Raw genomic sequence first — 12,370 nt, 5'->3', positions numbered from 1 at the left:
GGGGCGGGAACATGGCGGCCTCCGGCCCCTCGCGGCCCTGTGCACAGCCCTGGCCGCCGCGCCTCCCTCGCGCTGCCCCGACGCCGTCAGCCCGGAGCGGTGGAGAACAGCCAGGGCGGCCCTGGCCGCGGTGGCCGCGACCCGGGAAGGGAGGGATGGTCTCTGGCTCTGGCGGGGAGAGCGCAACAGGCGGAGCTCCCCGAGGGGCGAGGTGGGACTGGGAATCCGCAGAAAATCGGAGCGGCCCAAGTTTGCAGCTGCCTTCTGGCCGTTTCCTGCCATTAAGGTGCTTTTGGTAGAGGTTTGGTCTTGGTTTTTGGTTTTGTTTTGTTTTGTTTTGTTTTGATTTATAAGTTCTCTTGTTCCTAAAAAGGCAAGTAATCGAATTTACGTTTCTAGACCCAGAGAAGTGCAAAATAACTGCCATAAAAGAAAAGGAATGAATAAAAACTGGTGAAAGACCACCCATCAGAGCTAAATCTCATTCTAGTTTTTTTGGTTTTCCACTTTTATTGAGGCAGTTTACTTTAAAATGTTGTTTGTACAGTTGTTACATACTTCTCAAAGAGCAAAACTAATAATCTCCTTACTCCTTGAAATTATTTGATCTAATAGCTACAAGACTTGAGACTCATTTTGGTTGTTTCCTTCCTTGACAGAGGCCGTTAGAGAGATTTATGAAAAGAATCGCCTTAGCAGATTGTGTTTTCACCGTGACAGCTCTGATGCAAACTGCTGGTCCACTGCGAGTTAAGGTCCTGACTGTGGTGGCTACAGATCAGGAGCGTGCACAGGATTCTTCTGTGGCTTCTGCCCTTCATTTGATATACTTAACACACACACACACAGAGTCAGTACATAGGTCAAACATGTCAAGACATAAAATCTGTGTTTTAAGATGTTTTTTAAAAAGATATATAGCCAAGAAAATTACTAAATTTCACCATAGTGGGGAGAACAGAGAGCCAGACTTCAGCCCTTTCTTGCAAACGACGACTTGCTGTGAAATTAGAATTTGAACTTTTAACTCAAGGAGCTAAAGAAATTAGCTTGAAACTCAATACGCAGAAATGTAAAATGGCTTCCAGGAAAATGATAAATTTGCATCCTCTAGTATATGTATGTACATGAGTTTTGGAGAGGCACAAAAGTAGGAAGCTTCAAGACTGGTTTCCTACCTAGGGATCCACTGAATTGACCTGTTATTTGATGAAGGGATTACACTTTTAACACGCAGGCACAGAGTCTGCCTTCCCAATACTGAAGTCACCCCCAGCACTTAGCAGATACTTAGATAAATAGATCAGTAGTAGAATGTGTCACACATTTAGAAGAAATTAGAAAATAAGGAAAACCAACAATGAACAGTGATAAAGCCACATGTGTCAAGAAGGAAACAGGAAGGAAAAATTCCAAGCCTGACCCTAGACCTACCTAAAAACCTTTAATATTACCCAGAGACCATTTGCCAAGCAAATATTCCTACAACCTAAGTCAAACAAAATCCACACAGGAACTACTGACATCATTGAGTGTGTTCAGAGCAATAAGTTACAAAACTAAATGTGGATCATGTTACAAAACTCCCAGTTCATTAAATCAACAAACATTTATTCTCTGCCTGCTATATGTACATAATGGAGGTAAAGATGCTGGAGGGAGACACTGAGTTGAATACAATATGATCCTTGGCCCTCAAAGGCTCATTATCCTAAGGCGTAATGAGCACTGAACAGTTATATAATAGGCAAAATGAACTGGGCGTGGTGGCACGCACTCTAAGCCCAGCACTTGGAGGATGAGGCAGGAGGATCACAAATGCAAGCCTAGCCCTAGGTTTCATCTCTAGTATCACAAAAAGAAAAATAATAAAAGACAACAGAAATCCATTTGTATTCAAGTTGGGTTAGAAGTACTATAAAGGTATAAAAAGAATAATTTATCTTCTTTGGAAAATTAGAAGAAAAGGGGGCATTTAGATGCACATTAAAGAATGAGTAAGGGCTGGAGGATATAGCTCAGTGATAGAGCACTTGCCCAGCACTGGCCAAGGCCCTGGGCTCAAACCCTAGCATTGAGAAAATGGTTTTCTGGGCTTGGAGGTTTCCTCCATGGTAAAGCAAATTCTCAGTGTGTATGAGGCCCTAGGTTCAATCCTCTATAAGATAAAAGTCAAGAAAGAATGACTAATGTATTTATACCTCTTCAAGTAGCCATTTTGAGAATCCAAGGACAATTATCACACAGCTGAAAAGCAAACCACAAAACCCTAGAAAATGGAAGCATTGAATTTGAGAGAAAAAAAAAAGGAAAACTGTTACCATTCCTATACTATCCTAACAGACATGACTCCCACAAGCCTATCAGCCAGGCTTTAGAAACAGGAGAAGAAAGGAAGAAAACAACCAATACTGGCATATTTTAGTTCCAAGGAGTGATACTGTGATCAGAGTGCAAGGCCAGATTCTAAAAGGCCTCTCTGGGGAACGTGGGTATCCCAGGATGCACCCCACAGGGCAACCCTCCTGTTCCCAGGGTCAGCAGAGCTGCTTCCTGACTTCATCACTATCCCCTGTCATTATCTGTCTCCCCTCCTCCAGATTATGAGGTGCTTGAGAGCAAAGACTATACCTTTCCTGTCTTCAGGGCACCCAAAAGAGTGCTTAGCCTGGAACAGTTATCAGAAAGTATTGAATAACAAAAGAATGCCACCTACATCACTGACAAATGTACTCCCAGACTGCCTGTCCCAGGCAGTGTACTCTGCCAAGTGCCGGAGGCATAGGAGTCCTTAAAGACTTTATAATCTATTTGGGCAGACAGTCCACATGCATATAAGAACAAACAATACAAAATGAGCACTTGCCGCTAATCTAATGCATAAAGAATGGATTGCTAGTGCAGTTCGGGAGAAACAGTTAACCAAGGTTCCTTTCAAAGCAACCCAGAGGAATATGGGTAGGTACAGGATGGTCACCCAAAAGACTAATTGGAAATCATCCTAAAGCACTGCAGATCCCACAATAGCTGCGAAAGAGCTGTTCTGTGCAGAACTGCTCTCACGGCTGTATAGCCAAGAAATAAAATGGACTTGCTCCTCAGCAAAGAAAAAAAAAATAGGCCCTAGAAGACCCTGAGGGCTGCAAAGAGCGCCATCTCGTGGAAAGTTTTCATAATATCATTTTGGGTGAAAGCTGTCCAGTTGAGTTAAAAAAGCTAGTAGCCTTTCCATTTCAGGTGAATATAAAATGTCCCTCCTGGCAACAAAAGTAGATAGGAAAAAATCTCTCCTTTTATTTTCCTTTTCAACTGTTTAAACCTACCAAGATCTATTTGAGGCACAAAATTCCCATGAGCCCCATCTATGGACAAGATGAAATGGGGCTTGGAATAAGACACGGAGCCTGAGGAGGAAACTGTTTGTTCATTCAGCTTAGACTCTGAAAAGCATCAGCACAGAATTATCAGCCATCCTGCCTCTATTTAATTCTTTTTTTTTCTTTCTTTCTTTTTGCGGTGTCAGAGATTGAACTCAGGACCTTGTGCTTGCCAGGCAAATGCTTATTGTCCTGAGCTATCCCCCCACCCCTAATTCTACTTTTTGAGATAGAATCTTGCGTTTATAGCCCAGTTTGGCCCTGAACTTCTGAGCTCAAATGATCCTCCTGCCCCAACCTGTTGTAGGCTGGTGCTACGAGATTATATGTGTGTGTCGCTGTGCCTAGCTTTCTGTATTTAAAATTTTGATAGTTTTCTCATTGTCTATTTTTTTTTGTACTAATTGTGACTTTTAAAGAATTGCATTGAAATATTATCCATCTTCATTAGTGAGGGTGTTTTTTATATTCTTTTAAATGTTGCACCCAAAGCAAGTGTCTCATCCGGTCCAGGACCCAATGTAGAAGTTGTATGTGAGTTGGTATATATGTTACCATCAAAATATAGGTTGAATGTTCATTTTTTAATCTTATTTTTATTTATTGACTTACTTGGTACAGGGTCTCACTACACAGCTCATACTCATAGTAATCCTCCTGTCTCAGCCTCCCCAGTGCAGGGATTACAGATGTGCGCCACCACACCTGGTTTCAGGGTCCAGCACAGCACAGGGCTAGCATGGCATGCGGTACTGGGGATCGAAGGTCTTTGAGCTTTCCAGGCTGGCACTTAGACCACTGAGCTATTTCCCCAGCCGCAGGTTGAATGTGCAAATTAAAAATTTGGTTAAAATCACATTGTCATTAATCTCCCTGCCCCAGCTCTTTAGATATTTAACTTGTCATTTGTGCCAGTTTCTGTAAGGTCTCTTTCATGAGTGTCTTTACTAGATGTGATAAGAACAACACAATGAATGCAGCTGCTGCATGCCATCCAGTGGAAGGGTGGGCTCCTAAAAACACTGCACTGTGCCTTCATCTTATTCATCGGAGCTGGCACCATGCAATTTCTGGCTCTTCCCCAAAGTCAAAATGACCATGAAAGAGTTTTGAGTCAATACAGGACATCAAGGGTGGCTAAGACAGTGCAACTAGACACAAAGGCAGACTTCTAGGACTGCTGCAGAAGGTGGCAACATGATGGCATAAGTGTATTCAAAAGGGTGCCAGGTGTGGTGGCACACACCTGTAATCCCAGCACTTGGGAGGCAGAGGCAGGAGGATCCTTGCAAGTCCAAGACCAACCTGGGCTACACAGTGAGCTTAAGGCCAGCCTAACCTGCATAGTGAGACCCTGTCTCAAAAAGAAAATAAAAGGTAATATAGCTTTGATTGTAATAAATTTGTTAAAAATGTAAATCTTCACTGCATTTTTCAGCCATATCTTATAAAAATGGAGAATTGTCAGTCTAGAGAAAGACTGGCTGGTGGAGGTTATCCACTCTTTACAGATTAAAAGTATCTCTTATTGTTGTCTGAAAAGCCAGAGCAAGAACTTGAGCTGAGATACCACTCCTCAAAAACACATGGTACCAGGGCTGGGGAGGTAGGTCGGTAGCATAAAGGCCTGCCTGGGAAGCACAAGATCTAGACTTCGAGCCCCAGTACTGCAGCTGTGCAGGCCTGGAAACCAGGCGTGGTGGCACATGCTTGTAATCCTAGCACTGGGGAGGCTGAGACAGGAGGATCACTAAGAATCTGGACTGCATAGCAGGACCCTGTATCACAAAATAAATAAATGAAAAAAAAAATACATGGTACCAGAAAGTTAAATAAAAGAGAATGATACCAAAAAGTAGACTTTTTAGGCTTGCTGTTTGGCTTAGGAAGAAGCACAGACTGGGAAGTGGGGATGTGACTCAGAGGCAGTATGAGTTCCTGGGCTCAATCCAGAGCACCATGGGGTGGGGTGGGGTGGGGTGGAGTGGGCAGAAACCGGGAACCACGAATTCTGTCTTCAAAACAAAACCTATGGGAAAGCCAGTCTGGAAAGGTTTCTTGTCCTGATGTTCGCTCCTTACACTGAACTAGTCATGGGGGAAGTTTTGTTTGGTCTCCAGCTCTGCTGGCCTTCCTGAAACTGTGGACTTGAGACTGAGACTGTCAGTGAGAGTGATTGCCTGGTGTGAGTGGGGCCCTGGGCTCAACCCCCAGCTCTGGAAAGTAAAACACAGACCTCGTGTGTGTGTGTGTGTGTGTGTGTGTGTGTGGTGTTGAGGATTGAACCCAGATTCTTCACACTGAGCTACATCCCTAGCCCTTTTTCTTTTTTCTTTTGAGGCAAGCTTTTGTTAAGTCACTGACTTTCCAGCTAGTAGGCCTCTCAGAACACTGGGATGCCAAGTGCGCAACCACATGGGTGTCCTCATCTTTTTGGAACGGAGCACTATCCCCTTAATCTTTTGTGTAGTCCCAGGAGGTCTGTAAGCTGCCAATAGTGCACCCATTGTTCCAGCAGGAGGATCCACATTTCCAACCGAATAACACTCCAGCTGAAACAGTAGTCTGACACCTGGCTGTGTCTCAGAATCACGTAGGAAGCTTTTAAATAATACTGGAGCCTAAAGTCTCACCCCAGACATTTGGATTTAATTGGTCCGGGGTGGAGTTGAATATATACTTAGTATTTCTTATGCCCCATGTATCCCAGTGTGCAGGCAAAATTAAGAACAACGAAGTCACAACAGTAGAACTAACGCCACATGCAGGCTCCAGTTGTGGATGACACAATCGCGATTGCCAACTCCATCAGGGAAGGAAGTCCATAGATGTGGGAGGCACTGGTCCCAGGAGAGGTCTCACCTGACCTAAGATACTTCCTGATCCCTACTCAGTCCTGCAGTCCTTGAGACATTTTTAAATTTTTCTCCTCAGTTACACAGGAAGCCCCCTACCTGCCCCTCACTCACCTCACCTAGCCAGAGGCAACTGGGTTTACTAGATTCTACAACAGACTTCCAGGAACTTAGGTGCATGTATGGTAGACAGAAATATTTCTCTTTCAACTGGGGAAGTTGAAGGAAGAGCATGAGTGAGACCTGGGGTTTGATCCCAGCACCCCAAACATTCTTTTCTCTGTGTAAGTCATTGCGTGCTGTGCTCCTTTGCCTGTGGCTTGCTCGTCCCCCTCCCTGATACACTCTTTTGTGACACTGCCCACTGTCCCGTTGCAGATAGCCATACCTTCTTACCCAATCTATGGTTGGTGGATACTTGTTCCCAATATTGTGGAACCTAAGTAGACCTTTATATCCACCTTTGTTTATCTATGTATTTTTTTCATATACCAAATATGCTTTTAAAATGTTTTTCTTTATTTGTGCTTTGAAACTGGGTCTTGCTATTTAGTTCAGGCTGGCTCTGAACTCACTGTATAGCCTGTCCTGGCCTTGAACTCATGGCAGTCCTCCTGCCTTGAACTTCCAGGTGCTGGGGCTGCAAAGTGTATCACCAAGCCTGGCAATTCCTAATTCATTTTCATTATGAATGCTACTACAATGAAGAGTCGTCATGTACAAGTCTGTGTGTATCTCCATGTGCCTAAAATAAATACCACACAGCAAAATGGTTGGGCCAAAGGACATACTCTTTTAAGTCTTTTTAATTTTTTGAAATAAAGTCCAGGTCAGCCTTGAACTTGCTGTGTATCCCACACTAGCCTGGAACTCACAACCCGCCTGCCTCAGTCTCCCAAATACCAGGATTATAGGTATGCATTACCATCCACAGCATTTTTAAGTCTTTTGGTAAATAGTGACAAATTCCTGAACTTGGTAGAGTTTATACCCACTAGCATTACAGGAAAAATTCCATTCATCCATCTCAGCTAATCCACAATTAATGATTTTAAAAATTATGGATTGGTTTGGGGTCAGAATAATTTACTTTTTTCTAATTATAATCTTTACTTTTTCTTCATTGTTATAAACTGCTCTGAAGTTTTAATAACTTCAGAGATTTTTATAAACTGGCGCATAGGTTTCCAAATCACTATCTAACCAGTATTTCACATGGACACATAAATTATATATTCAAGGCTGATTTTAAAATGTTGAAAGTACCTTTATTTTAGGGAGTTCTTATGAAACCCACAAGTCAGTGAAAGTCTGCTTGATGGCACATCCAACTTTCTTGTACAGAAAATCCCCTCAATATAGTACATTTGAATTGCTTTTAAAGTTAAGATGCAGATTAAGTAAAGGTAAAGCAATTCCCCAGGAACCCTCTCAGACCATTCCTGGTTAAGCGTGGAGTCAACACATGCCATTTCTCCTGGGCTCTATGGCCTTTCAAGTACCTGAAAAAAAAGTGATTAGTACCTGAAAGTTAAGAATCATCCAAATGTATCCAGATTACATTAAGAATTTATCTGACGCATGTGCCTTACGAGACTGTTAGAAGGGCCTGCCTGGAGAGTTCCGACGTATGTGGTAGAAGGTCAGTGAGACAGCAGATTGTTCAGGTGCCTGTTGTTAGCTCTCAATGGACATCTAAGTCCTGTCATCATGCCAAAGGTATTTATTTCAATGTACATCTTTTGGCAGGGATAGACACAAGATTGCCAATTTCTCTCACTGCAATTCCAGGACTAGAGATTCTAAACTTCTGTCAAGGCAGAAGTCGAAAAGAGGTTACCTGAAGATTCCAGAGAGATTCTCTTCTCACTCTGCAATTAGTTACTTCAATGTTACTTTGCCCCAAGATGTGGATGGGTTGGGGTGTTCATCCCCTGACTGTACGGAGGGCGAAGTATTGGTAAAAAGGCAGGAAAATAATGGGTCTCCTCAATGCATCATATTGATTACTTTAATTTTTTCAAGACACATAGCAAAATAGACATTTCTTATAAAAGTAGCCACTACATCACTGAGTAACTTGGCCTCAAGTCCTTTGACCTAGCTGTGAGAACTATGCCTGACACTCTTTTTTTTTTTTTTCTTTTCTAAGATTTGTTTATTTGATATAGGGCCTTGCTATGCAGTTGGAACTCATAGTGATCCACCTATCTTAGCCTTCTCAGTGCTAGGATTATAGGTGTGTGCCACCAGGCCAGGTTTCAGTGGCCAGCATGGTGTGGGGCCAGCACTGGCCTGGCATGAGATACCGGGGATTGAATCCATGTCCTTGCACAGGCAGGCGCTTAGACTGCTGCACAATCTCCTTGGTCCTGATATGTCTTAAGATCAGACTGGTAGCCTAGTATTAGGGTCATGACAGGAAGCATGGCTACAGTGCAGGCAACTCAGGCTAATCTACTCTCTCAGGCCTGATGAGGAGCTCCTGGTGTGGTTTCTGTTCAAGGCAGGTCAGTACCCCACAGCTTGTAAGGACCCCAGCCGCAGGGCTGACAGTACAAGTAAACCCATTCATTTCCTAGCCAGTTCCTTCACGCATGCCTTCATCTAAATCCCAGTTTATAACAAGGCAGAACATGGGCTGAGGAAGAGGTCTGTGGCTGAGGGCTGGCCCCAAGGCAAGAAGGGTTGACCCTCCAGCTCTCTGAGCAGGCCACATCCCTAGGGGCATTAGCCTCGCAGAAGGTTAGCCAGACAGAACCCAGGCAGGTCAACTGAATCTGGTACTGCCTCAGAGGGGGCTGCCAGAGTACTCTAAAGCTGGGCCCAAGAAAACAGGCTACAGGGTGTGGACAGTTCATACCTGTAATCCCAGCACTTAGGAGGCTGAGGCAGGAGGATCATCACAAGTTCAAGGCCAGCCTGGGCTACATACTGAGTTCAAGGACAGTCTGAACTACACAGCAAGACCCTGTCTCAAAAACAAAAACAAACCAAAAAAGCAGGAGCTGCGAAGTCCTGTGCCGGTGCTGGGAGCTGGGGATGCCCACACTTGTTTGCAGGGGGCATCTAACGTCCCCCTGTGCTATCTGGAGAAAGCTGGGAAGAGACTACACTGACAAATCTTTTATTCTTTTAAACGGTATCAACTTGATGATTTCCAGTTCTGAACTTACTTAAAATCAGTTCCTCAAAACTTCAAAGTTAATCATTTCTAACTTTTTCCTATTCCTCAAATATAGATTTCTCTGGGCAAATGAAAAATCTAAAACAAACCTAAATAAAAATAACAAATTAAAACCCTCAAATGGATACCTTGTTCCAAAACTTCACAAGTGACTTTTATTTTAAGCCATGAAATTTCTAAGGTATTAATAGTGATTCCAGGATTATATGATATTTATTCCAGTAAACCATTTCTAGAGCCTCCATATTTTGTTTTTGTATAGTAGTTGTTACTATGCAGTGCTTTTGTTAAAATTTTCTTGTGGAAAAAAAAATGGAAGACTTTAAAAAAAAAAAAAAGACAAAAACCAGATGTGGTGGTGCACACCTATAATTCCAGCACTGGGGAAGCTGAGACAGAGGATCACTTATGCGTTTGAGCTGTGTAGTAAGACCCTGTACCAAATAAAAAAATGAATAAAAGATTTTTAAAATGCTTTTAAAAAAAGAATAGAAATCTGTTATGAGACTTGGGCTACTCTGTTATAAAGAAAAGACAGGGAGGGGATAATCATCTCAAGGCTGTGGTATAATAGCTGAGACCATAGCCAGAGTGGTACTGTGCTTCTTATATTTTACAATATTTTATTGCTAGAAAACAGCTTATGTTCATCACAGAAAATTTGGGAAGTACGGAAAGTACTGTGGTGGATTGCCAGCTGATGGTCAGCTTGTTACACCCAGCTGAGCTGAGCTAGTGTGGGGCTGGGTGTGTGCGGGAGGCCCACCTGGGAATTGTTGCCAGCAGCGTATGAGGCGGAACTGCAGAAGACCTGTAGAGGCTGGTAGGGAGGCTGTTGGGTGCTGTCAGAAGTTCTGAGGAGCTGTTGGTTCCCTTGAAGGACCTTGTCATGCTGGAGGACTTGGGAATTCTCATCAGAGGAGGAGCTCAAGACCTTGTTGCTAAGAATGGCTGCACCTCACTTTGGAGGAGCTCTGAACCTCACCTTGATCATTACTTCCTGGATTCAGAGGGGAAGATGGCTTAGTCTCCTGGAGAAGCTTGTTGTGTTGGCTTTCCTGATGGGAATTCAGCTTTCCTCATTGCTAGAAGAGCTGAACTTGTTGTTGAGGACGGCTGTGCTGCTTTTGCAGGAGCTCTGGTTCTTACCTTCAGCATCGCCTCCTGGCTTGGGTGCAGATCCCTCAGCCTGCCAGCACAGATCCTTCATCCCACTGGCACAGACTTTCTAGCTTCCACCACTGACCTTTGGGTCTCCCCAGTACAGATCCATGAAATGAGGGGCTCCAGCCTCAGCACTCATGCTTCCGGCTGGGCAGGATGCTTTTACTTCTGCTCACATTTTATCCACCAGAGCCACTCACTGGCCATGCCTCATTTCAGGGATGTGTGGCAGGAAGATGGGGAGGACTGGGAATCTCACGGAGGGCTGGCAGTGCTTCCAGATAATGACCAATGCTCAGTTCTGTGGAGGAGACTCAGGCCTCTCTGGAAACCTTAGAGAGACTTTGGTCTTGACAGACTTGGAGTCCTGTCCCAAATGAAACCTCAGAAAGATGCAGCACCCTTGGGTTGGCGTTGGCCTGGAGGGAGAGTGTAGTCAGGGACACTGCATGGCCAGCCTATCAGGCCACCTTACCTGTGCCTCAAACTTGCCCTTGAAGGGAGCTAGTCACAACCCTCCATTCAGGGCTATCATAATTTAGCTCTTCAGGAGAGGAAAGAGAAATGCATGTCTGCATTCAAATGAACAGCAGGAAACGTCAACCAACTGAGTGTTATCAGGGTGTCTCAGACCCATGTGGGGAATTTAAGTAAAGTATGTTACACACCGGCCTGTCATCTTTTGGCAAAACGACAGAATCTTAGCTTCTGGAGAAGCTTCCTAGACTTTATATGGCCCTGCAGGTTTTGTAGACCACCTGCTGTACCCTGGGACTGCACAATGTACAGCACCTGACTTTCAGCAGTTATGACCTCCCGCCAGCAAGGGACAGCAAAACACAGGTGGCCAGTTACCAACACTTGGGTTTCAGACAGGGTTGAAATTCTGAACGATCATTTGGGGCTTCAGAAAAGTGCTAATTACACAAACGTGCTAATTAACATTCAAGTTACCTAAAAAGTAGCTTGTTGTTTTCTCTCTATAATAATCTTTTCTAAATGAAGCGATCTGCAACTTAGATGTAGCCCATCCAATCTACAGGGAGGAGACCAATAAATAAATACTGTGGAAATCATTTGTTTTACTAAGACAGCATGCAAATGTCACATCAGTGCACACAGAAAGTGTGAACTACAACCGTCCTCCGCCATAGTGTATGGTGCTGCTAACAAATAGTGTACAGCACATGAACCCACTGCTGAATTGCTGTGCACAGCCTTCACAGATAGCATTGCTTTACTGTGCTTCTCGGGCAGATGCTGGTGAATTGTTTGACTATAGAAACATGTGCTTCAGGGCTGGCCAGATAGCTCAGTGGGTTAAAGCTCCTCTTTATGCAAAGGCAGGGACTGAAGCTTGATACCAGGATTGCTGCGCTGGCCCGGGGCCCTGGCCCTGGCCCCGAGGTATGCTGAGATGGCAACTGAGACTGGGCATGCCTGCAATTCCAGTGCTTGGGAAGCTAAAAACAGGAGAATCACTACGAGTCCAATCTGTGTAGGGAGACCCTGTAGATTCTTTAGACTCTGTACTAAATACATAAAAAAAGAAACATGAAACATGTGCTTCAATTTGTGCCCTAACATTGATCATTTTATTATCCATGAATGATATAATAAAGATATCTAAAAATTTAGATTCTTTGCAATGTTCTAGTCCCTTTGCCAAAGTAAAAACAAATATTCAACTACAAGAACCATTAATAAATTTTTTTCAAAGATGTACATATTAGAAATAAAACATCTGACATTTAGAGAAAATACAAAATGAAAGTATATTACTGGGG

The sequence above is a fragment of the Octodon degus genome, unplaced genomic scaffold (assembly GCF_000260255.1).
Source record: "Octodon degus isolate 3935 unplaced genomic scaffold, OctDeg1.0 scaffold00095, whole genome shotgun sequence".
Classification (NCBI taxonomy): Eukaryota; Metazoa; Chordata; class Mammalia; order Rodentia; family Octodontidae; genus Octodon; species Octodon degus.
The sequence above is the reverse complement of the archived record's forward strand: the minus strand, read 5'-3'. Positions refer to the sequence as shown.